Below are 22,454 nucleotides of genomic sequence, written 5' to 3'. Positions count from 1 at the left end.
GACGGAGTCGAAGAGGGCCCCGATGAACCGGATTCGGGTTGACGGGGAGAGATTTGACTTCTCGGAATTGAGTTGGAGGCCGAGAGATTTTAGAAGACGCAGCGTGAAGGAGACGTGATTTTCGAGAAGAACCGGATCGGGCCCGACGAGAAGCCAGTCGTCCAGATAAGGAAAGACCGTGATGCCATGTAGCCTGAGGTGGGCCGCTACGACGGCGACGACCTTGGTAAAGACCCTTGGGGCCGTGACGAGACCGAAGGGTAAAACGGTAAATTGGTAGGTTTGGTCGAGAACTTTGAAGCATAGGAACCGTCTGTGCGCCTCCCGTATCGCCACGTGGAAGTAGGCGTCTCGTAAGTCTATGGAGGCAAAGTAGTCTCCCCGCTGCAGCATCGGGAGGATAGAGGCAATAGAGACCATCCTGAATTTGGAAGGGCGAATGAATATATTGAGGGCCCTTAGGTCCAGAATGGGGCGTAGCCCGCCTCCTCTCTTCGGGACTGTAAAGTATCTGGAGAAGAAACTTAAAGGGTCCAGTTCGGGAGGGGAGGGACGGATAGCGCCTTTGGCCAGTAACGCTTCGACTTCGGCCAGTATCTCTGGGGAAGGATTTGAGTGGAGAACGCGACCTGTAGGAGGGAGGTCCGTGAACTCTAAGGCGTAGCCGTCTTGGACAATGTGGAGAACCCATGCATCTGAAGTAATAGACACCCATTGATCGTAGAAAGGGGCTAGGCGGTCTGCAAAGGCGCCGGAGGGTCGAGGCAGCGTGGGCTCTACAGCGGTAGCGGGCGAGGAGCTTTGGCAGGGGTTGGCGTCAGGTACGCCGGTTAGGCTGCGGAGGAGCGGGGGTGGTTCGACCGCGTTGCTTTTGCGGATGAGGTCCCCGACGAGGTTGGTGATGGGTTTGATTATTCGAGCCCGAAGGCCGCCTGAAAGAGTGGTGTCTGAAAGATTGCGGCGGGAAGCGGCGGGAACGGTGCGGGAACCAGCGAGTGCGCTGAGGTTGCGGTTGGTCGCCACATTTAGACGCAAGAATTTTAAAGTCATGATTAGACTTGAGTTTGTCATCGGTACCGGAGTGAAATAGTCCGAGCGCGTCAAAGGGAAGGTCCTCAATGACCTGTCTGGAAGATGAGGAGAGACCCGAAGACCTCAGCCAGGCGTGGCGGCGGATGGAAATCGCGTGGGCAATCATCTTGCCCGCAGTATCACCTGTGTGTTTCGCCATTTGTATTTGGTGGTGAGCAAGCGAGTCTGCTTCCTGTTGGAGGGTAGTGAGGACGGAGCGGTCTTCGTCCGACATCTTAGCGAAGAAGGGCTGTGCCTTCTCCCAGATAATTTGCTGGTAGGCACCCATGCAGGCTCCATAGTTCGCCATGCGGCAAAGCAAAAGGGCTCCAGAGTAAAGTTTTCGACCCACGGCGTCGAAGCGCTTCCCCTCTCTGTCGGCCGGAGTATTCGACTGACGACCTGAGGATTGAGAGGCCTTAACGACCAGGGAGTTGGGGTCGGGGTGGTGTTTGAGCCACTCCAAGGTATCATCGTCGGTACGGTACCAAGTCTCGATCCTCTTCGAGGTCGGAGGAATGGAGGAAGGGGTTTTCCAGGAGGCCTGGATAACGTCCAAGAGATAAGGCAGGAAAGGGAGTAGCGTGGCCGGCGGAGCTTGGGCCTGCACCCTTTTGAAAACTGGATCAGACACTGCTTTGGAGGTTTGCTTGATCTCCAAACCCAGGGCGTCGGCCATTCTGACCATTTGCTCAGAGAAAGCACGAATATTGTCAGTAGGAGAAGGCGGGTCCGCCTCATACGCATCGTGGGGAGGAGAGAGGTCGAGACCGAGAGAGACCACCGAGGCCGAGAGGACAGAGTCTGGGCGGTCAATATCAACATCCTCCTCCTCAGCCCCTTGGGGGGACTGAGGGGGAGAAGAAAGCACAGTCTCGGGAGGAGGCAAGGCCTCGCGGGAAGAGAGGGCCGGGAGCCGAGGATCCTTAGAGGCTGAGGCCTGGGCTGCCCGAGCCAGGCGAGCCGTTTGTCTGCCACGCTCCGGTGTCGAGGTGGGAGGGAAGAGCTGTTGGCGCGACGAGTGAGGCGGCGCAAGGGGCTCCGGCACCGGCACCCTGACCACCGTTTGGGTAGAGTGGTGGGGTGAGTCCTGCAGCTCCCCATCAGACAGGGGGTGCAATGGAGATTGAGAAACATCTCTAGGCCTCTGGGCTGGCACAATAGGAGAAGACCTTCTCGAGGAGGTTGTCGAGGAAGATGGCGGGTCTTTCTTTGAGGAGGCCGAGGAAGAGGAGCGCTGAGTCAGCCGTTTCTTTGCCGGCGGTTGCTTGGATGCAACCCTCAAGGACTTGCCAGGTGTGGGAGGAACCACAGCTGAGTCAGATTGCGCTCGACGAGACTCCTCGTGAGCCCTTTTAAAGGCTATTTTGATAGCAGAGGAGGACGGAGGGGAACCGATACGAGAGCGGATCGAGGTCACCGAAGCCAGAGAGCTCGACGTCGAGGAAGGCCCCACCTTCCCGGAGCGGGTCGACACGGTCGCCGTCGTCACAGTACACGGTGGCTTGACCGGTTTAGTGGCCCTGGAGGTCCTGGACGCTCTGGACGAGACCGAGGAGGCTTTAGCTGTCGGAGGCTTAGCTGGTGGCGCCGACATAGCTCTCAAAGCTGAAGACGACGACGTACCCGACGTCGACGGAGTCGGTTCTGGCGCGAGAGATCTTTCGTAAAGCGCCGCTCTAAGCCTAGCGGCTCTGTTCTTTCTGGCCTGAGCCGTGAGAGCTAGGCAGAAACGGCAGGTACTGACCACATGAGCCTCGCCAAGACAGAAGAGGCACTTGGCGTGGCCGTCCGAGTCAGGAATTTTAGCAGCACACTGCGTGCAACGCTTGAAACGAGTAGTAGACATGCGAAGAGTCCGAAGTGAACCTTGCGGCGGAAAAAAAGGAACTGGAGAGCGGGCGCCTGGGGCTGCCTTATATGCCCCTTGGGAAGGGGGGCGTGGTTACCGCCAAAATTTGAACTTCAGCTTGGAAGAGTTTCCGTCGGAACCTGCGCAGGCGCAGCTTCTCCATTAGTGTGCATTCACAGAGTACACGAAGAAAAATATTTATATATGCGGAGTGTTTTCCTGAAGTGGGACTGAAGGCAGCTCACAGGTAAAATTAGTTAAAACAATATAATAAAAACAATCAAAGCAGTTTAAAATTATTTTTAAAGGATACAAAAGTTTAAAATGTAAAAAGCAGAACACATACTCCAGTTTCCTCTTTGGGAACAATTACATGTTAAAAGCTTGCTTAAATAGAATCATCTTTGCATTTTGGCAAAACAAAAAGTGAGAAGGGGGCCAGCTTAGCCTCTCACTGAAAAGAGATCCTGGGGGTTGGAGCAACCACTGAGAAGGCTCTCTCTAGTGTCTCCACCAAGTAAGTCTGTCAGGCTGCACAAACTGAACTTATCGAATAATACAGGACAAATGGGTGCAAAGATTACATCCATGGGACTTGTCTCAACTGCAATATCCAAGCCAAAGCAGATCTAAGAGATTTTGTCTGCAAGGCGCCTTGCAAATTTGTTCCAGTGGACTATCGAATGGCCTTTGTGCTCTCCTTGTGAGCCAAAGTATAAAAGAGCCCTGAACACCCCAGACAGCTTCACTGAATTACACAGTGGCAGATAAGTATAATTTCTTCTCCGTCATCATTGCAATGCCATAGGCTATTAAATATCACAACAGTATGGGGATAGATGCAGTAGAAACTTCTGTAAGTGGATAATTCATAATACAAAAGGTAACACCCTATAGCAAGCAGTCTAATCATAACCCAAAGGAAGGGGGCATACATATTAAAATGCTGAAGAAAAATACTGACCTTTGCTCATTAGGATCTGAACGATTTTTCTGTGGGCTAGTGTATTTCTTCTTTTTGTTCTCCCGCTCTTCTTCAAAAGATTCCTGAAATGTCTAAAGAAAAACAGGAAAGCATTAACTTCACACCATTTGTATTCTACCCTCATGTGTAGGGGAAAGACACAAATGAATCTAAAATCCTAATAAAAGAAAAACAGGTTTGAGCAAAATCACCACATACACACATACTTAAAACTGACCAAAGTAAGAAATGTATTAGGTCTCAATAAAAGCAAGTTTTTAATTTCTTGTTATTTTTAATCATGTATTTTCTTATTTGTCAATTATCTTTAAAGCAGTTTTAATTTCATAACTGCTATATTTCATGATCACACTTACAATTATAGAAACCATGATTACTGTGAGGTGCCCATAATTTGCTATACCATTCCTTGAGTTGAATCAGAGTGAGTTGCTACTATAATTCTAACAACTACAGTAAAATGCAGAAGGAGCTGGAGGCGACAATTAATCTGCATACTTCCATATGAAACTCTTTATCCTGTTCATTTATTGTGGCAGAGAAAAAGATATTTGTATTCTGCAAAGACACTGCCAATTTCAGTTGATTTCAGATAAGCCTATCAGATCTCTAACAACACCATTATAGCGTACAATACATACTCTTTTTGCAGACATAATGTCGTCCTTAAATACACAAAAGGTAAACCAGTCCTGAGCAATCTTGAAATACAAACTTAGAAACTGAATTAAGTTGTATTGTCGAAGGCTTTCATGGCCTGAATTGCTAGAGTGTTGTGTGGTTTTCGAGCCATGTAGTCGTGTTCTAGCAACATTTTCTCCTGGCGTTTAGCCAACATCTCTGGCTGGCAGCTTCAGATCCTCTGAAGATGCCAGCCACAGATGCAGGTGAAATGTTAGGAGAAAATGTTCCTAGAATACGGCCATACAGCCCAGAAACCACACAACATACCAGTGAATTTAGTTGCATTTGCTTTGATCTGAATTTGGTTTTTGAGACACTTTTATTCTGTTTAACTGAATATGGGAAGTTCATAAAACTATTTCCATTTGAGCAATCATTCTGGTGGTATATCTGAGTGACCCATAGTTTTGTGTGTATGCTAAAGAGTTAGGATATCAATCCCATATTTCTTTTGGATAAATACTCTTATAATTTCTTGTGGTCTTCTATTTTTGGAATCAAGGAATTTCAATTCCTGCAACCGTTGACAACCACATAAAACTGCCTGTATCAGACACAATAGTTCAGCTGTTAAGTGTGGATTTCTTAGAGAGAAAAAGAAATCTAGGAGTGTCTCATGTGTGCTATTTGTTTTATAAGCAGAAAAGTTGAATTCTCTGAAAAATCGCTGAAATAATGTAGTGGATTAACTTCATAATCTCATATTCAAAACTGTTCGTTACATAATGAAACACACACTTCCTTGTCTGTAAAGGGAGAATAGTAAGAATTGAAAATATTCATTTGTCTGCAGAACGGCCAAGCAGCAAGTCTACACATGACTAAAGTTAAACATCTGAATGCAAAAAAGAGGGCTGAGAACAGGACTTTTAAAAAATCACTTCTAATATTACATGATTTGCATATGAGTGATAGGGGGTAGGGAAAGACTATGCAATGCGAGGGTATCATCTCTCATTTGACCTTATCTAAGTATAGCAAAGTTGTTTAATACATTCATCACTGAAGCCTGGCCAGTGAGTCCTGGCCAAGAGTTACACTTAAGGAGCTCTAGTTTATTTCCTCCACTAAACCTTCTCCTAAGGATATCCACTGCACAATACACTGTATAAACTTAGAATGGTAGCTTTCATCCTGTGTTCAAGAATTCAAATCAGAATGAGAGGTAAGTGAAAACAAGCAGAGTTGAGTGAGCCTCTGTGCTTTCGTTTCACTGTTGCAAAATTAATGTTCACAGAAGAAAACATACTATGTAAATTCTGCAGAAAATCATCCATTTTCTCTAGCATAAAATATGTAACAAATAGGAATAATCTTAAACATTCTAGAAGGCATCTGAAATGTTGCTATTTGGAAAACTTATCTAAAGATATACCAGTTCCTGGACCAAATCTGCCCTCCTCAAAATTAGAATGCCAGCTGATCACAATATTATTTGAATTATGCTTGACCATATTCAATGCGTAACTTTAAATAGCTACATATAAGCATCATAACTGAAGGAACCAAAATGAACACAAAGGAAAAGCACAGCCAAATGTCCTTTAGATAGTGTCATGACAAAGCAGCTAATTTCAGACAGCTTCATCAACCACAAAGTGCAGGGTTTGCAACCTCATTTATGCACAAGTTCCACCATATGATGCTAATAGAGATTACAAGGAACATAAAAAGGCCAGTTTATCATGTTTTCTTTTTTAAAAATCATAAATCTGTTCTCATTGGCCTAATGTTTACTGATTTTTATTTGTAAAACTGTCTAAGCCAGGGTCAGCACCTTCTGGAATGCTGCTCAACCAGGTTTATGGTCCATGGTGCTCATTAATGTACAGTGGAACCTCTACTTAAGAGTGTCCCAATGTAGGAGCTTTTGAGTTAAGAGCTGTTGCTCACCCTGGGTTTCACTTTGACATAAGAGCAGCATTTTAAGAGCTAGCACAAGAGTACAGGGCTTTAGGGCTTCAAAGGAGCAGCCTCCCTGCCTCATGCTCTTGACTGCTTTGGGAGATTGCTGTCCTCTTTGCTCTTGTCCACTTTGAGGAACTTTAGGTTAGTTGATTTTGTGTGGTATTTATTCCTGGTATGTTTGGCTTCATTAAGAGAGGAGGAGAGAGAGCAAGAAGGGAGGGAGTCTGGAATGAGCACAATATGAATAAAATGATGCTTCTGCCTCTTAATTTGTGCTTCCTTGCCACAACTTTATGCTTCTACCATTTTAAAGTTGATATTTCTTTTTTATTGTTCCATGTGAATGTGCATTTATACATTATTTGTAATTTATAAAGTATATTTTCTTATTTAAAAATAAGTAACAAAAATGAGAGGAAGGTTTGGGGGGGGGGGCTGGAACAAATTAACAGCATCTCAATGGGAAAATACACTTTGAGATAAGAGCATTTTGAGTAAAGAGCTCGGTCACAGAATGAATTAAAACTCTTAAGTCAAGGTATCACTGTATCGTTATCATCATAGGAACAAGAAACTCTCTGCATAGAGCACTTTCTAGTAATGGTATTCCAACTAATATACTTCTTGGACACAGGCACTTGGCTGTCGTTTATCCAGATTTGGTATTCCATCAACAGAATTACTTCACTGTGGGTACATCAGCCTATTAAATTCTGTTATGACAAAGGTCGAAAGATGGCCAGATGGGACTGCACCAAACAACTATGTGGGGATGACATGCTCTATAATGCTCTATTATGATCCATTCCCAGTCAGTTTTCAGGCCAAATTCAGAAGGATAGCATTGATCCTCAAGGTTCCCAATGGCTTGGGTGCATAGATATCAAGATAACACACCTGCTATACTTAAAGTGCTAATCAAGTGAGGTGTAATAGGTGTATTAGTGATAACATCCTAGTTGTGAAATGCATTCTCAGGTTCCAGGTTATCTTTTTGGCATCTTGCTATTTTCTAGTAGGCCTTCAATTTTTTTTTTAAAAAAAACTAAGACTTGCTTTCTTACTATCCCCTTTTGTGTTTCAGCCTACTTGTTTTAATGTTAAGTTGAATTTATTACTATTGATTTTTCCACTTTGTTGTATCACCTGCCCAGATAACTTTTTAACATAGAGCAGTCTACAAATGTTGTCAGTATAGACAACTAATGTTTACCATACTTCTCATTCTTTAAAAGAAATCCACAAAAAGGGTAAAAATGTGTGACTTGTGTGCTTAAGACTGAAGCTGTACCATCAGAGATCAGACTGGCTCCCACTCTAATAACCTTTAGAAAGGATCTAAAACATAGATGTGGAAACAGGCTTTTGACAATGGTTAACTACAACTTAAGTGATTGAATTTTTATTTGATCACAATATTAACTGGATTTTAACAGTTTTATCAATAGGAGCTGATTTTGCCTCTTGTGTATTACATGTTTTAACTATCATACAGTTTATATTTATCGTGTTTCTGTTGTTATAACCAATATGTCTATTACTGTTTTATTTTGTATCATGATTTGCTGATTTGTTGGTTGATGTATTTTGTTGTCTTAGTTGGTTGAGTATTATTATGTACACTGTATTTTTTGTTGTAAGCTGCCACAAGTCCCTTTGGGGAGAGGGGAGGGATATAACTAAAGTTTATATAGCTGTGCCTGGCCACGCATTGCTGTGGCATAGTCCTAAGTGGGGTTTTCTTCATGGCATTCAAGGAGGCCTAGAAAGGATTTCCCTAGATATGAAGCAGTCAGACTTTGAAGCTGCAAGGGTATTCAATGGTATTCAAGTTGAGTAACAATGGAATCCTCTAGATATGAAGTAGCCAGGCTTTGAAGCTGCAAGACTATTCAATGGTATTCAAATTGGCCAACAATGGAGTATATTAAGGAAAAATTGAATATTAAGGAAAAAACAATAACAATTTTCTATTACACACCCAGGCACGTTCCAGTGAAATTTTTGCATGACTACAATTCTATGCACATCATCTGTGAATAAGTCCCAACAAATTGGGGGGGGGGGGGGGGGGACAGACGGACAGACACGATGACTCCTGCATTAATAAAAATAGGTTTTACATTGTATTACGATATGCTGACACTGAGAAATGAAATATTACCTCTTCTTTGATTTCTTCTTTCCCCTGACCTGCAGGTTTCAGCTCTGGTTTTGCTGGTTCACTGGGGGCTAGGTAATCCTTGGTATACAGACTCTCAAAGAGTTTATTGACAAAACCTGATGTTTCTGGTAAAGAAATGCAAAACAATTAATCAATTCATAATGCATACCAAGCTTTAGCTGAATTAAACACAGTTCTCTTTCTTTGATACAGCCCTATTAGATATGCCTGAAAGAGCACTACACTTATTATTTACTAAGAAAAGCTCACCAATAGCAGACAACAAACTTATTTTGAAACTCCTCGGCATTTTAAAAGGAGTTTGTGATGTGACACACTACTTGAATGGAGAAAAAGAGCATATGCTTAGGATCTCTCTCAGAGTACACCTGATATGGGTTTTGGGGTATGTTATCAGAATACAGTAGAGTCTCACTTATCCAACATAAACGGGCCGGCAGAATGTTGGATAAGCGAATATGTTGGATAATAAGGAGGCATTAAGGAAAAGCCTATTAAACATCAAATTAGGTTATGATTTTACAAATGAAGCACCAAAACATCATGTTAGACAACAAATTTGGCAGAAAAAGTAGTTCAATACGCAGTAATGCTATGTAGTAATTACTGTATTTATGAATTTAGCACCAAAATATCACGATATATTGAAAACATTGACTACAAAAATGTGTTGGATAATCCAGAACGTTGGATAAGTGAGACTCTACTGTAGATTCAAAATCGATTTGCTGCTCATTTCTGTGTAAATACATAATGTTTTAGAGACAGGAGAATTTCTTTCAAGGCATTGGCTTTGCAGAGGACTGAAAATCTATTTCAAATTCATATTAACCATTTTGAAATGTGATATTTTTCCTAAGTCTTGAACAAAAGTAATGTTTTGGAGGATTTGACCGGATCTATTGATGGCAATGCTCTTGTGGTGAAATTTTCAACAACAACAAAGAATATCCTGCTTCTTTGTGATTACCCATTTCATGTTGCCTATTTAGAACACAGTAGGTCACCTTCTTACCTTGGACCTTGCTGCCTTCCTTACTATGGCAAGTAGAGGATGGTAGGTTTGCACCCAGCTGTGGCTTTCGTGGGGGAGTTACTGTACGGAAACCCTGCTCCAAAGTTGATTGGAAGCCCAGGGTTTGTTTTGGCTTGACACTTGCTGAGTGCAAATGCATAAATGTTTACAGACCAAGTTCCCACAGATTAAGTAAAGCGAATTCTGTCTGGAACTTGTGAGATAAAACTTCCAGAAATTATGAAGCTGAAATTTGGAAAAAAATATAAATGTAGGCAGGTTTTATTTTTTTGTATTTTTATAATTAGCATATAAAATTGTACTGTTTGACATGTTTGTAAAATTTGTAGTGTTTGACACATTGTCAAATTTAAAATATAAAGCCTCAATTTTGTATAAACAAACAATATGGTTACTATACTGCATACTAAAGAGAGTTGCAAAGTGCTGTACCTTATGCTACCTAAGCATATTTATCTTACCTTTTGCTCTATGAACAGCAGGGGGGAAAACCCCCATATCAACAGACTGTATTATCTGGACAGAAACTGTCTCATGCAGCCACAGTCATAAGGACTAGACTAGCAGCATGACTGAATTTAAAGTTTAATTCTTCAATAATAATTTGAAGCAACGAAGACCTCTTTCACGCTCCCCTCACGAAGAAGATAATATGTTACACAGGCAGAAATTCCTTTCAGATTTGTGTGTTTTCAAATATAGGGTATCCCCCAAAACTTATACACCCTTCGTAGCTTATTCCAATAGTACAGAAATGTTGCAAACTAACAATTGAAACTTTAAATTTGAAAGTTTGCTTTGATGATTCAAATAGTGCACTGCTGCACAGGAATAATTTGAACTTACATAAAACTGTAATTTAAGATGGAATTTCTAACTCTGATTAATTAATTAATTAATTTCCAATATTTCTACCCCGCCCTTCTCCCCGAGGGGACTCAGGGCGGGTTACACAACTGGCAGGATCACTACCAGTACATTACAATACAATAAAATAAGAATAAAACAGTTAAAATAGTTAAAGAACATAGTAAAATACAATATATAAAAGATTTAACACAGTGCAACACTGAAAATATATGCCAATCATCCATCAGACCTTGTGCAAGAGCCTTAATCCAATCCATGTCAATGCTAACTGAGTTCATTCATTAAACCATTTTATAATATTTATTCTTCAATATGAATGCATGTATTTGGCTTTCAATTAATCACCATAACTACTATTAGTGTTAAAAAGTGCCAACATTTTAAAGGATATCCTGAATAAATTAGTATTAATTTGCGTTGTCCCAATTTACAACTTTTTAAATTGGTTTTTCCTGTACATTTGCCCAAGATAGGACACGCAAGACACGTACAGAGTGAGGTGAAAGAACAAGGCTGTTTGGAGCTTAAACATGAAGGTTTAAGTGGCAAGAAGAGGCAACTACACTGATTTTCTTTTGTCTGCTTTGGTTGGAGACATGTGAGATAGCAGCTGCAGTCTTGGTGTTTCTGGAAGCAAGGGTTTCCTTTGCTTATTAGAATCAGGAACATGAGGGGGAGGAAGAAACTAGAATCTTTGCAATTTGTTGTGGCAGGAAAGAGTTTTCTATACTTGCTTATGTGTGCAGAGGGGAGCAACTGGAGCCTGCTTTTTTCAGCTGGCAAGCCTGCAGGAGAGGTTACAGCAGAGGATGCGCTGCCTTTCTCTAACTTCCGAAGTGCTTTCTCTATCTGGGAAGCCAGGTGGAGAAGGCACAGCAAGCAAACAGAATTCTTATCAGTTGCTCCTGATCTGTATATTCCTGTGAAGATCAATGGTTATATCTAATAGTAAGCAACCTCACTTTATCTAAGGGTGAATCTACACTGTAGAGTTTATGCAGTTTGACACTGCTTTAACTGACATGTCTCTATGCTATGGAATCCTTGGATTTGTGTTTTGGGTAGACTGCAGCGCTCTTTGGCACAGACGGCCAAAGGACTTGCCAACCTAAATCCCAGGATTCCACAGCACTGAGCCTTGTTGGTTAAACTGGTGTCAAACTGCATTAATATTACAATGTAGACACACCCCAAGACTCCATTGGGATCAGTTGCTGCTTTGATCATGTTAGAAAATGTCTATAAAAATCAGGCAAGCTCTGATTTTTTTAAATCTTCCCAGTCTCTTTAAAATTGGCAGACAGCTGAGTAAAACTGCCAGCTTTGTGGCTACTTTAGTTCTATCAGAACACTACCACTAGTCTCTAATGCAGGGGTCCCCAAACTAAGGCTCGGGGGCCGGATGCGGCCCTCCAAGGTCATTTACCTGGCCCCCGCCCTCAGTTTTATAATATAATATTTTTATATCATTTTAAATAATATAATATATTGTATATACATATAATATTGATAATGTTATACAATATAATACTAATAATACCATATAATAATCTTAATTATATGATATATATTACATATAATATTACAGTATAGTGGTATAGTTCAATATAGTAATATATAATGCTAATATTGTGCTATGCTAATAATATAATATATTGTATGTACATACAGCTGCTCTGAGTCCCCTCCGGGGTGAGAAGGGTGGGATATAAATGTAATAAATAAATGTAGTAAATGAATAAATAATTTTAGACTTAGGCTCGCCCAAAGTCTGAAATGACTTGAAGGCACACAACAACAACAACAATCCTAATTAACTGGACTATCTCATTGGCCAGAAGCAGGCCCACACTTTCCATTGAAATCCTGATAGGTTTATGTTGGTTACAATTGTTCTCATTTTTAAATATTGTATTGTTCTCTCATTGTTGTTGTTTTGCACTACAAATAAGACATGTGCAGTGTGCACAGGAATTTGTTCTTTTTTTAATTTTCCAAATGATAATTCGGCCCCTCCACATTCTGAAGGATTGTGGACCGGCCCTCTGCTTTAAAAGTTTGAGGACCCCTGCTCTAATGATTCCCTATGGAAATGTCTTTCCCATTTACATCAGTCTCAATTACCAGAGTGAGTCCAAGATGACACCCCCCCTCCACACATGCTTTTGTGCATATGCTGTATGCACAATAATTACTCTAATTCTGGAAAATGTCTTACCTGCAAACCATCATACTACTTTTCTACTGGGAAAATGGAAAACCCATTCAGGAAGGAAAAACCCTGAAGATACTGGGTCTTCAAAGATCTAATTAGGATTAATGAATGAATATGGTGAGGGGCTTGCGTGGTCCAATGAACCTGCGGGCACAACCACGGGAGTCACACACTCCCAGGAGTGGCCACAGGGGAGGATCCAGACCAAGAACAATCCCAAGACCCAAAGACCTCAATGGCGGAGCAGGTGGAGGATAACATGGTACATGTTACAACGGCTGTGAAGGCGGAAGAAGGCTGCAACAGACTTAGAAGCCACTCTCATTGTGTTAATCACACCACTGCTGGAACCTCACTCTGTGAAGACTGTGTGTTGACCGGCCGTGCACCGACCTCCACACATTAAAAAAAATCATGCACAGGCGTCTTCCAAGAAATGGAGGACCATCATCCCTCGAACTATGAGGGATCGCCTAAGTAAGTACTAGAGAAAGGAGCAGAGAACATTCCTTATTCCTGTTCTGTATGTTAGAGAGGCGGAATGATGTTCATAACAAGGTATTATTACCGAAAAATTTATTTTACAGCAATCAGTATTTCATAGGCCACTAAGACCAGCCAAAATGTTTCTGCTCCTCTAATTTGAATGTGCAGTTTCAAGATTCAAGATTGTAGTGACCCTGCAACTGAATTTTAGAATAACCACAGATACTAGAATAGTTTAGACAAAACACTAAATTATAGTTTAATCTGTCCCTGGACTTGTAAATGTGTGCCCATCTGCCTGGCGTTGCCACAGGAAGAGTTCTGAATTTTTTCTGAATTTGCTTTACAGGAACAGAAACTTGTTAGGATCACCAATTCTGGACAAACAGAAATGCCCCCCCACCACCACTTGCTTATTACTGATAGTTTTTAGGTTTGTGTGATATCTGAAACTGGGGAATTTAAAACAAAAGGCCACTGTTGTCCCAAGGCGGGATAGTAGAGTCATCCTTATATCATTTAATAGTTAAAACCTGTGCTTTAACAGTATGCTGTGTTCAGCATTCAAATTCCAGCTATTTGTATGACCATTTTTATTTCACAGCTATCAAGATGTGCAGAAATACCTCAAAGAGAAAAAATGCCACCTTTTATTTTTATATATATATATATATATATATATATATATATATATATATATATATATAAAACCAGTTGTCTTTGCATTTTCTTTCTGAATATTGATGGCTATTCTTGGGGCAATGTAGAAATAACTTTCACTAATGACTGCTCTTATGGTGAATGGAAAACCTAACTTTTCAGCTCCTTAAAGATGTAGGCAATCCTCATTACAAGTATAACTGTTGTGTACAAATGGCCAAGCATTTAAACACTTGCATTGCTGCAATTCAGCTGAACATCTTTGTTTCGTTATCTAAGGGGGAAGACTGTCATCTGGGGATGATAGGAAATAAAATTTCACACATTTCGAAGTCACTAATACATAAAGAATTTCACCAACATATCCATGAAGTGTTGCCATTAGCCAAAATAATTGATACAGTACCTTTTTGTAGAAAGACATCTAGTTGATCAGCACAGAAAGCCTTCAACTCTTTCTCTGGTTTATCTTTCTTCACCAATGCCACAACATAGTTAGCCAGTGCTGAAGGATCAGCATCACATCTAAGGGGAAACAATATGTTTATCAGTATCAAATATATTTATCTATATATATAAAAGAGTGATGGCATCACGGCAATTCACAAAACAACAAAAGTACAGGCCCCCCAACCTCAAAATTTGACAACACAACCCATCATCCACGCCTCAAGGTTGATACAACAAAAAGAAAAGAAAAATAAAGTCCTAATTAGAGGGAGAGCAATAATTTTTTTATCCAATTGCTGCCAGTTTAGAGGGCTAATCTCTGCCCACTTGGTTGCCTAGCAACCAAGGGACAGCCAGGCTTCAGTTAGGGGACAGGGAGATTTAGGCCTCACTTAGACTTCTTCCACAGATTATCTAATTTGCACTGGATTATATGGCAGTGTAGACTCAAGGCCCTTCAACACAGCTATATAACCCATTTATAATCTTATATTATCTGCTTTGCACTGGATTATCTTGACTCCACACTACCATATAATCCACTTCAGTGTGCATTTATACAGCTGTGAAGAAGGGGCCTCATATAATCCAGTTCTAAGCAGATAATTTAAGATTATCAATATACAGTAGAGTCTCACTTATCCAACGTAAACAGGCCGGCAGGATAAGTGAATATGTTGGATAATAAGAAGGGATTCAGGAAAAGCCAATTAAACATCAAATTAGGTAATCGTTATACAAATTAAGCACCAAAACATCATATTATACAACAAATTTGACAGAAAAAGTAGTTCCATGCGCAGTAATGCTATGTAGTATTTACAGTAAAGTCTCACTTATCCAAGACTCGCTTATCCAACGTTCTGGATTATCCAACACATTTTTGTAGTCAATGCTTTCAATATATTGTGATATTTTGGTGCTAAATTCATAAATACAGTAATTACTATATAGCATTACTGTGTACTGAACTACTTTTTCTGACAAATTTGTTGTCTAACATGATGTTTTGGTGCTTAATTTGTAAAATCATAACTTAATTTGATGTTTAATAGGGTTATCCTTAATTCCTCATTATCCAACATATTCGCTTATCCAACGTTCTGCCGGCCCGTTTATGTTGGATAAGTGACTCTACTGTACTGTATTTACAAATTTACCACTAAAATATCACAATGAATTTAAAACACTGACTACAAAAACATTGATTATGAAAAGGCAGACTGCATTCCACACAGGAAACAATCAGGGCCAGCTAACACCTCCCAACAAAGTATTCCCATCATCAAAGTCTGGCAAATCCTGTTTTCTCAGGGCCACAGACAGTAGAAGCACATAAAATAATGCAAACAACACCACTCTGAAAACAAGGGAATTCCAGACAGGAAACAATCAGGGCCAGCTAACACCTCCCAACAAAAAATTCACTCAGGGAGGAAACAGCCAGGCTTTAAAGCTGCAAGGCGATTACATCCTAATCATTTTTCCTCATTGCAGCATTCATACTTGCCTCCAACAAACAAAAAAAACCAATCAGAAATATTGTATATTCATAACCTTTAGGAAATAATATCCCCTGATGGAGCAGCGTGTTAAAGCGCTGAACTGCTGAACTTCTGGACTGAAAGGCCACAGGTTTGAATTGAGGGAGCAGAGAGAGCCCCCACTGTTAGCTCCAGCTTCTGCCAACCCAGAAGTTCGAAAACATGCAAATGTGAGTGCATCAATAGGTACTGCTCCGGCGGGAAGGTAACGCCGCTCCATGTAGTCATCCCACATGACCTTGGAGGAGTCTACGGACAACGCCGGCTCTTCGGCTTAGAAATGGAGATGAGCACCAACCTCCAGAGTCAGACACGACTGGACTTAATGTCTGGGGAAAACCTTTACCCTTGACCTTAACTACCACCAATTTCTCAATACTTTATTTCCCATACCACCATACTTCGCCACAGCAACGCGTGGCCGGGCACAGCTAGTAATATATAAGATAGAATGTTTTCAAGAATTCTATATAAACCACAAACATTAGTTCTTCATATATCAAACATCTATGTCAGACAGAACCTGCTCAGTATAGCAAATAATCCTTCCATTAGGACCTCCTGAGAATCTAACCTAAAGTAACTAAGATAAGAAACCTGTAGTCAAATTGCCTGCATATTTCAAATCAAGATATGAAATTCACTCTCTCAGCTTATACATCCTGTTGCACAGCTCCAGATGGTACAGAAACAACTCCTAGTAGAATTTGCTGCCATGTCCTAGAATCTCAGACTGACTATGTGGAGTCTTAATTCTAGCCAAAACTGAAGTTGTTTGTTTGTCCTGGGTGGTGAAGTACAGATGATTTATGGTGCATCTACACTGTGGAATGAATACCGTTTGATACAACTTTAACTGCCATGGCTCAATGCTATGGAATCATAAGAGTTATAATTTTACAATGTGTTTTGTCTTTTATACTAAGTAGTGCTGGTGACTCACCAAACAACAACTTCCATGAATCCAGAGGAGTGAGTGATGGCAGTTAAAGTGCTGTCAAACTGTGTTAGTCCCACAATGTAGACACACACTTATTTTCCCAATGGAGCTGAAGTCAACCATTACCAACCATAATAAGCACAAGTGGGAAGATCCCACAACACAGGCAGTCCCTGTGTTACAAACATCCAACTTACATATTACTCCTAGTTACAAACTGGGTGAGGCAACAAGAAGTGAGAGGAAATCTACCCCTAGGAAGACAAATTCACTCCTGACACCATTATCATAAAAAAGGTATCCCTACTGAAGTTTTTATCACCAATCTTTGTTTCCACAACAACTCAAAATTTTCAAAATCTAATTGTCACAGGGACAGAAAGTGAGGTAAAATTTTCTGAACAGGGGCACAGACAGCAAAACAAACATCACAGGGTTGGTAACCCTTCCCTATGTAATCCAAAAAAAACTGACTTGAATTATACTGAAAAATGTACCTGTTATGACTTACATACAAATTCAACTTAAGAACAAACCTACAGAAATGATCTGATTTGTAACCTGGGGACTGCTTCTTTTTCCTGACTAAACAAGATAGCTTTAAAACATCAGGGTATATCTCCACAGTCACACGGGGGTGAGGACATATAACCACCAGTACAACATAAACTGGGCAGAGGGATTCCTGATTGGCCATGTGGTATCTGCAGTTACAGACAAGAGGGAAGAAAGTGAGTAAAGAGACAGTGGACATTTTTCTGTAATATTCATTAAGATACCTGGTTATACTAGCATATGATATACACAGGATTCTAGCCAGACTATCAAACACAGTAGGGTAAAGAGGAAACAAATCTGTCTTGATTTTATTTGTCCAGTTATTTCAGTTCTTTGAAGAATCTTCATATTCTTCCAGGATCTTTAGATCATAACAGAAATACAAAATTCCACCCGCAAAATATTTTTTACATTGTAGTTTTCCAGAAGTTTTTTCTGGCAAAGTATTCCAAACACTCTACACATTTGTAACTAGGCCTCAATTATGTAATTATGCAACTATTGGTATAACCAGACCTATAGTTGCAAAAGGAAGCAGTTTCTATGACAAAATATGTGTCATGTCAAAAAATTACTTAAGAATAATGTGTTCCATCAGCTGCTCCAAAATAATTCAGGTTCTAAAATCCTTTAAGGTAAACCAGAATCTACCCTGTTAATAGAAGAAAAATGGGTCCCAAAGTGACCCATTTAAGGTTGAATCAGGTGTCAAGCAGGGATGTGTTATTGCCCCCACCTTATTTTCCATCTTCATCGCTATGATACTTCACCTTGTTGATGGGAAGCTTCCCACCGGAGTGGAAATCATCTATCGGACAGATGGCAAGCTATTTAACCTCAGCAGACTGAGAGCCAAAACCAAGGTCACCACAACATCTGTTATAGAACTCCAATATGCTGATGACAACGTAGTCTGTGCGCGTTCAGAAGAAGACCTACAAGCCACTCTAAACACCTTCGCAGAAGCATACGAGAAGCTCGGCCTCTCACTGAACATCGAGAAAACCAAAGTGCTCTTCCAACAGGCACCAGCTAATCCCTCTGCAAAGCCAGGAATACAGCTTAACGGTGCAACATTAGAAAATGTTGACCATTTCCGCTACCTTGGTAGCCACCTCTCCACAAAAGTCAACATCGACACTGAAATACAACACCGCCTGAGCTCTGCGAGTGCAGCATTTTTCCGTATGAAGCAGAGAGTGTTTGATGACCGGGACATCCGTAGAGAGACCAAGGTGCTTGTTTATAAAGCCATTGTCCTCCCAACCCTGCTCTATGCCTGCGAAACGTGGACTGTGTACAGACGTCACACCAAACTCCTGGAGCGTTTCCATCAGCGTTGTCTCAGGAAAATCCTGCAAATCTCTTGGGAAGACAGGCGGACAAATGTCAGCGTGCTTGAGGAAGCAAAGACCACCAGCATTGAAGCGATGCTCTTACGCCATCAACTCCGTTGGACTGGCCACGTTGTCCGAATGCCCGATCACCGTCTCCCAAAGCAGCTCCTCTACTCTGAACTCAAGAATGGGAAACGGAATGTTGGAGGGCAGGAAAAGAGATTTAAAGATGGGCTCAAAGCCAACCTTAAAAACTGTGGCATAGACACTGAGAACTGGGAAGCCCTGGCCCTTGAGCGCTCTAATTGGAGGTCAGCTGTGACCAGCAGTGCTGCGGAGTTTGAAGAGGCACGAACGGAGGGCTTAAGGGAGAAACGTGCCAAGAGGAAGGAGCGTCAAGCTAACCCCGACCGGGACCGCCTTCCACCTGGAAACCGATGTCCTCACTGCGGGAGAATATGCGGGTCAAGAATCGGTCTCTTCAGTCACCTAAGAACACACGCCCAAGATACCAAGGTTGGAAGACCATCGTCCTCGAACGACGAGGGATCGCCTAAGTAAGTAAGTAATAGAAGAAATGTTAGGTTGTAATTCTAAACACAGTGCCTGCCAAGCCAGAAAGCAATGTTGTGTCTAAAGGGGTGGAAATCTATTTAAACAAATAATTGCACAGGATACCTGATAGACAAAGTCGTAAAAACCTGATTATTAAATCATTTTTATAGCATTTGGCCTTTAAAATAATCAAGGATACCTATGTTGCCGGAACTTTCTATGAGTTGGGGGGAAAGCAAGGAATCTAAGAGTTAGATAGAAAAATGCCAGATTTCTAATACATGGATATAATGCATGTAAAAATAGTATCTTAATTTTAAAAAATGGTATTGTTGCAGATTGGATTAGAAAGAGTAAAAGGTACTTTTAAAAACATCATACAAGGCTTGGGTAGGTCGAGGCTTAATGGCAGAATACATAGTTTGCCTACAAACCAACTTGGGTTCAATCCCTGATATTAAGATTTCGAGGCCTGACCCAAATCTCTGTATAACTGCATTCCTAAAGAAGTACTACAGATTTAAAAATACAGTCAAGTTTTCACATCCACCAAGGTTAGGGGCAAAGGAACTCAGCGAAAATAGAAAATAAAAAACCCACAATTTAAAAATGGGCATTTTAAAAAAATCTGAGAACATCTCTGTCGGAATCTCTAGGTTCCTGCACCATGTAGTGAACTTCAAAATCACACAGAAGTACATACAAATACCTAAAGAGACTATTTTAATCAAAACTGTGAATAACTGAGCCTACAAATCTCAACTATGCAAATGTGGAGGGTTGGTTATACTAGTAGACTGGTCAATGACATCTTTGCCTGTACAGTAGAGTCTCACTTATCCAAAACTCGCTTATCCAACGTTCTGGATTATCCAATGCATTTTTGTAGTCAATGTTTTCAATACATCGTGATATTTCGGTGCTAAATTCGTAAATACAGTAATTACTACATAGCATTACTGCGTATTGAACTACTTTTTCTGTCAAATTTGTTGTATATGATGTACATGATGTTTTGGTGCTTCATTTGTAAAATCATTACCTAATTTGATGTTTAATAGGCTTTTCCTTAATCCCTCCTTATTATCCAACATTCTGCCGGCCCGTTTATGTTGGATAAGTGAGACTCTACTGTATATAAAATAAGAAAATTTAAGACAGATTTTTCAGTATACATACACTATTTTAAAATGCAATTCTAATGGAAGACTTATGACTTGCTTAGCTTTCATATAATAATCAGAGTTAGCACTACTCTCCAAGTACAACAATGACTGTAATGCTACTATCAAAAATAATCAAAATGGTTCATTCTGGAACAACTATGTGTGTGTGTATGTGTATTCAAGTCTGTCTACTTATGGTTATCCTAGAACCCAGGGGTTTTCTGCAGTCACAGTTATGTAACCCTATAATTGTGTAGTAAATGTTCAAGTAAATGTTCACTTTTAGACTGATCATTTTTATCATTTATAATGATTGTTGAGTAATACATTTGAATTGTATTCATGCAATAGCAGATAAGAATGTTATACCGTAGTCAACCAAAACAGCAAGTCTAGATAAATAACACTAAATATTTTGAATGAGCTGTAAATTAATTTGCCACAGCACTATATGATTGGGGGAAATCATGCTAGGACTCTGAGTCAGAAGTACTGGCTGCCTATTTAATTACACTATATATTCTAGATTACTTTAATCTCATAGAGACCTCTACGTTTTAGACAGTGTGTATGTGTCAGGAGTGTTTATTTGAAGACTATTTCACTGTATAGTACTTGGAAGCTAATACATGGGATGTATGATTTCCAGTAGATACTTCTAAGATTAGCAAAATAGCTGTCTTAAAATAACTAAAGTGACAAAAGAGACAACTAGGAGACAAACGTGAAAAATCTAAGAGTTAGGACTATTTATGGATCTAGTCCAGAATCTCTATCCATGCATCTGAACAATCTAGTGTAGTGACATTTGCTTAGAAGTATTGACTTCACAAGCAGCAACAATATTTAGTTTATAACAATATTTAGTATAAACACTTGAGTAAAAAGGAAATACTGTACAGTTAATCAAAAAGTACTTTCTTTTAAAACTACAAAAATAGATATGACTATAGAGGCCACAGGTTGTTTTAGTCACCACTCTCAAATGCTTTAAACTGCAAACTTACTTATGCTTCCCTAGAGTAAGACCAAATGAACCTTATTTCCAATTCAACATGACCTAAACATGCTCAGGACCCTATAGTAAGATACCCTATCTTGCATAGTTAGATCTATTGTATGTCTAGAGCCCAAGAAAATGAAAGTGTGCACCAGAACCTAAGGAAATTTCCTTTAGTATCTCACAGAGGCTCCTTCAGATGATAAACAGGAGACTTGCACAAGAAACCCAGTAAGATCTAATAAAAGCTGTGCATTCCTTATTTGAAAAGCTTGCGGCCACAAGTATTTTGAACTTTATGGAATAGCTATATTTGCCCCTATATACATAATGAGACATATTAGAAATGGGACCCAGGTGTAAACAAAACATTTCTTGATGTTTCATATAATCTTATACATATAGCCTCAATGTTATTTTAGACACAAAGTATTTAAAAATTTTGTGAACAAAACAAAGTTTGTGTACACTGAACCATCAGAAAGCAAAATTGTCACTATCTCAGCCACCCAGATATACAACTTTGAGGGATTTCTGGATAAGGGATATTCAACTCCTACCAGTTTTACCATATCCCTGAGGTTCAAAACTGAAAAGGCAAATGTAAATGTTCCCTTTCATCTAAAAACATGTAACAATAACTTGACAATTATTTCAGATTCTGAAAAGGATGAAGTGAGAATAGGATGGGCCGTATTTCATCCTGGTTGTGGAGCTCCAGCAGTGAGGTGCTATTTTTTTCAATATTGCAGCTAAGGAAGTCTGACTGTCCTGCCAAAATGATACACAGCAGTTCAAATATACTATTAAATCATTAGTCACCAGATGGTGTGTTTTGGGTCACATTAGGATAAAGTGTGTAACAAGAAAGGAAGGACAGCCCATCACTACACAGATGAAAGCCTGCCAGGTGAAGAATTCTTTTGGACTGTATCTAACCCAGGCATGGACA

At 40.4% G+C, this 22,454-nt stretch overlaps 1 pseudogene; it reads right to left on the bottom strand.

The window, feature by feature from the left end:
- The window catches only part of LOC134294791 (RNA-binding protein 27-like), a 59,336-nt pseudogene that overhangs the window by 35,446 nt on the left and 1,436 nt on the right, over nucleotides 1-22,454 (bottom strand).

This window comes from Anolis carolinensis, unplaced genomic scaffold, assembly GCF_035594765.1.
Source record: "Anolis carolinensis isolate JA03-04 unplaced genomic scaffold, rAnoCar3.1.pri scaffold_23, whole genome shotgun sequence".
NCBI classification, from domain to species: domain Eukaryota; kingdom Metazoa; phylum Chordata; class Lepidosauria; order Squamata; family Dactyloidae; genus Anolis; species Anolis carolinensis.
Note: the sequence above shows the minus strand (reverse complement) of the source record. Positions and strands in the feature narration are given on the sequence as shown.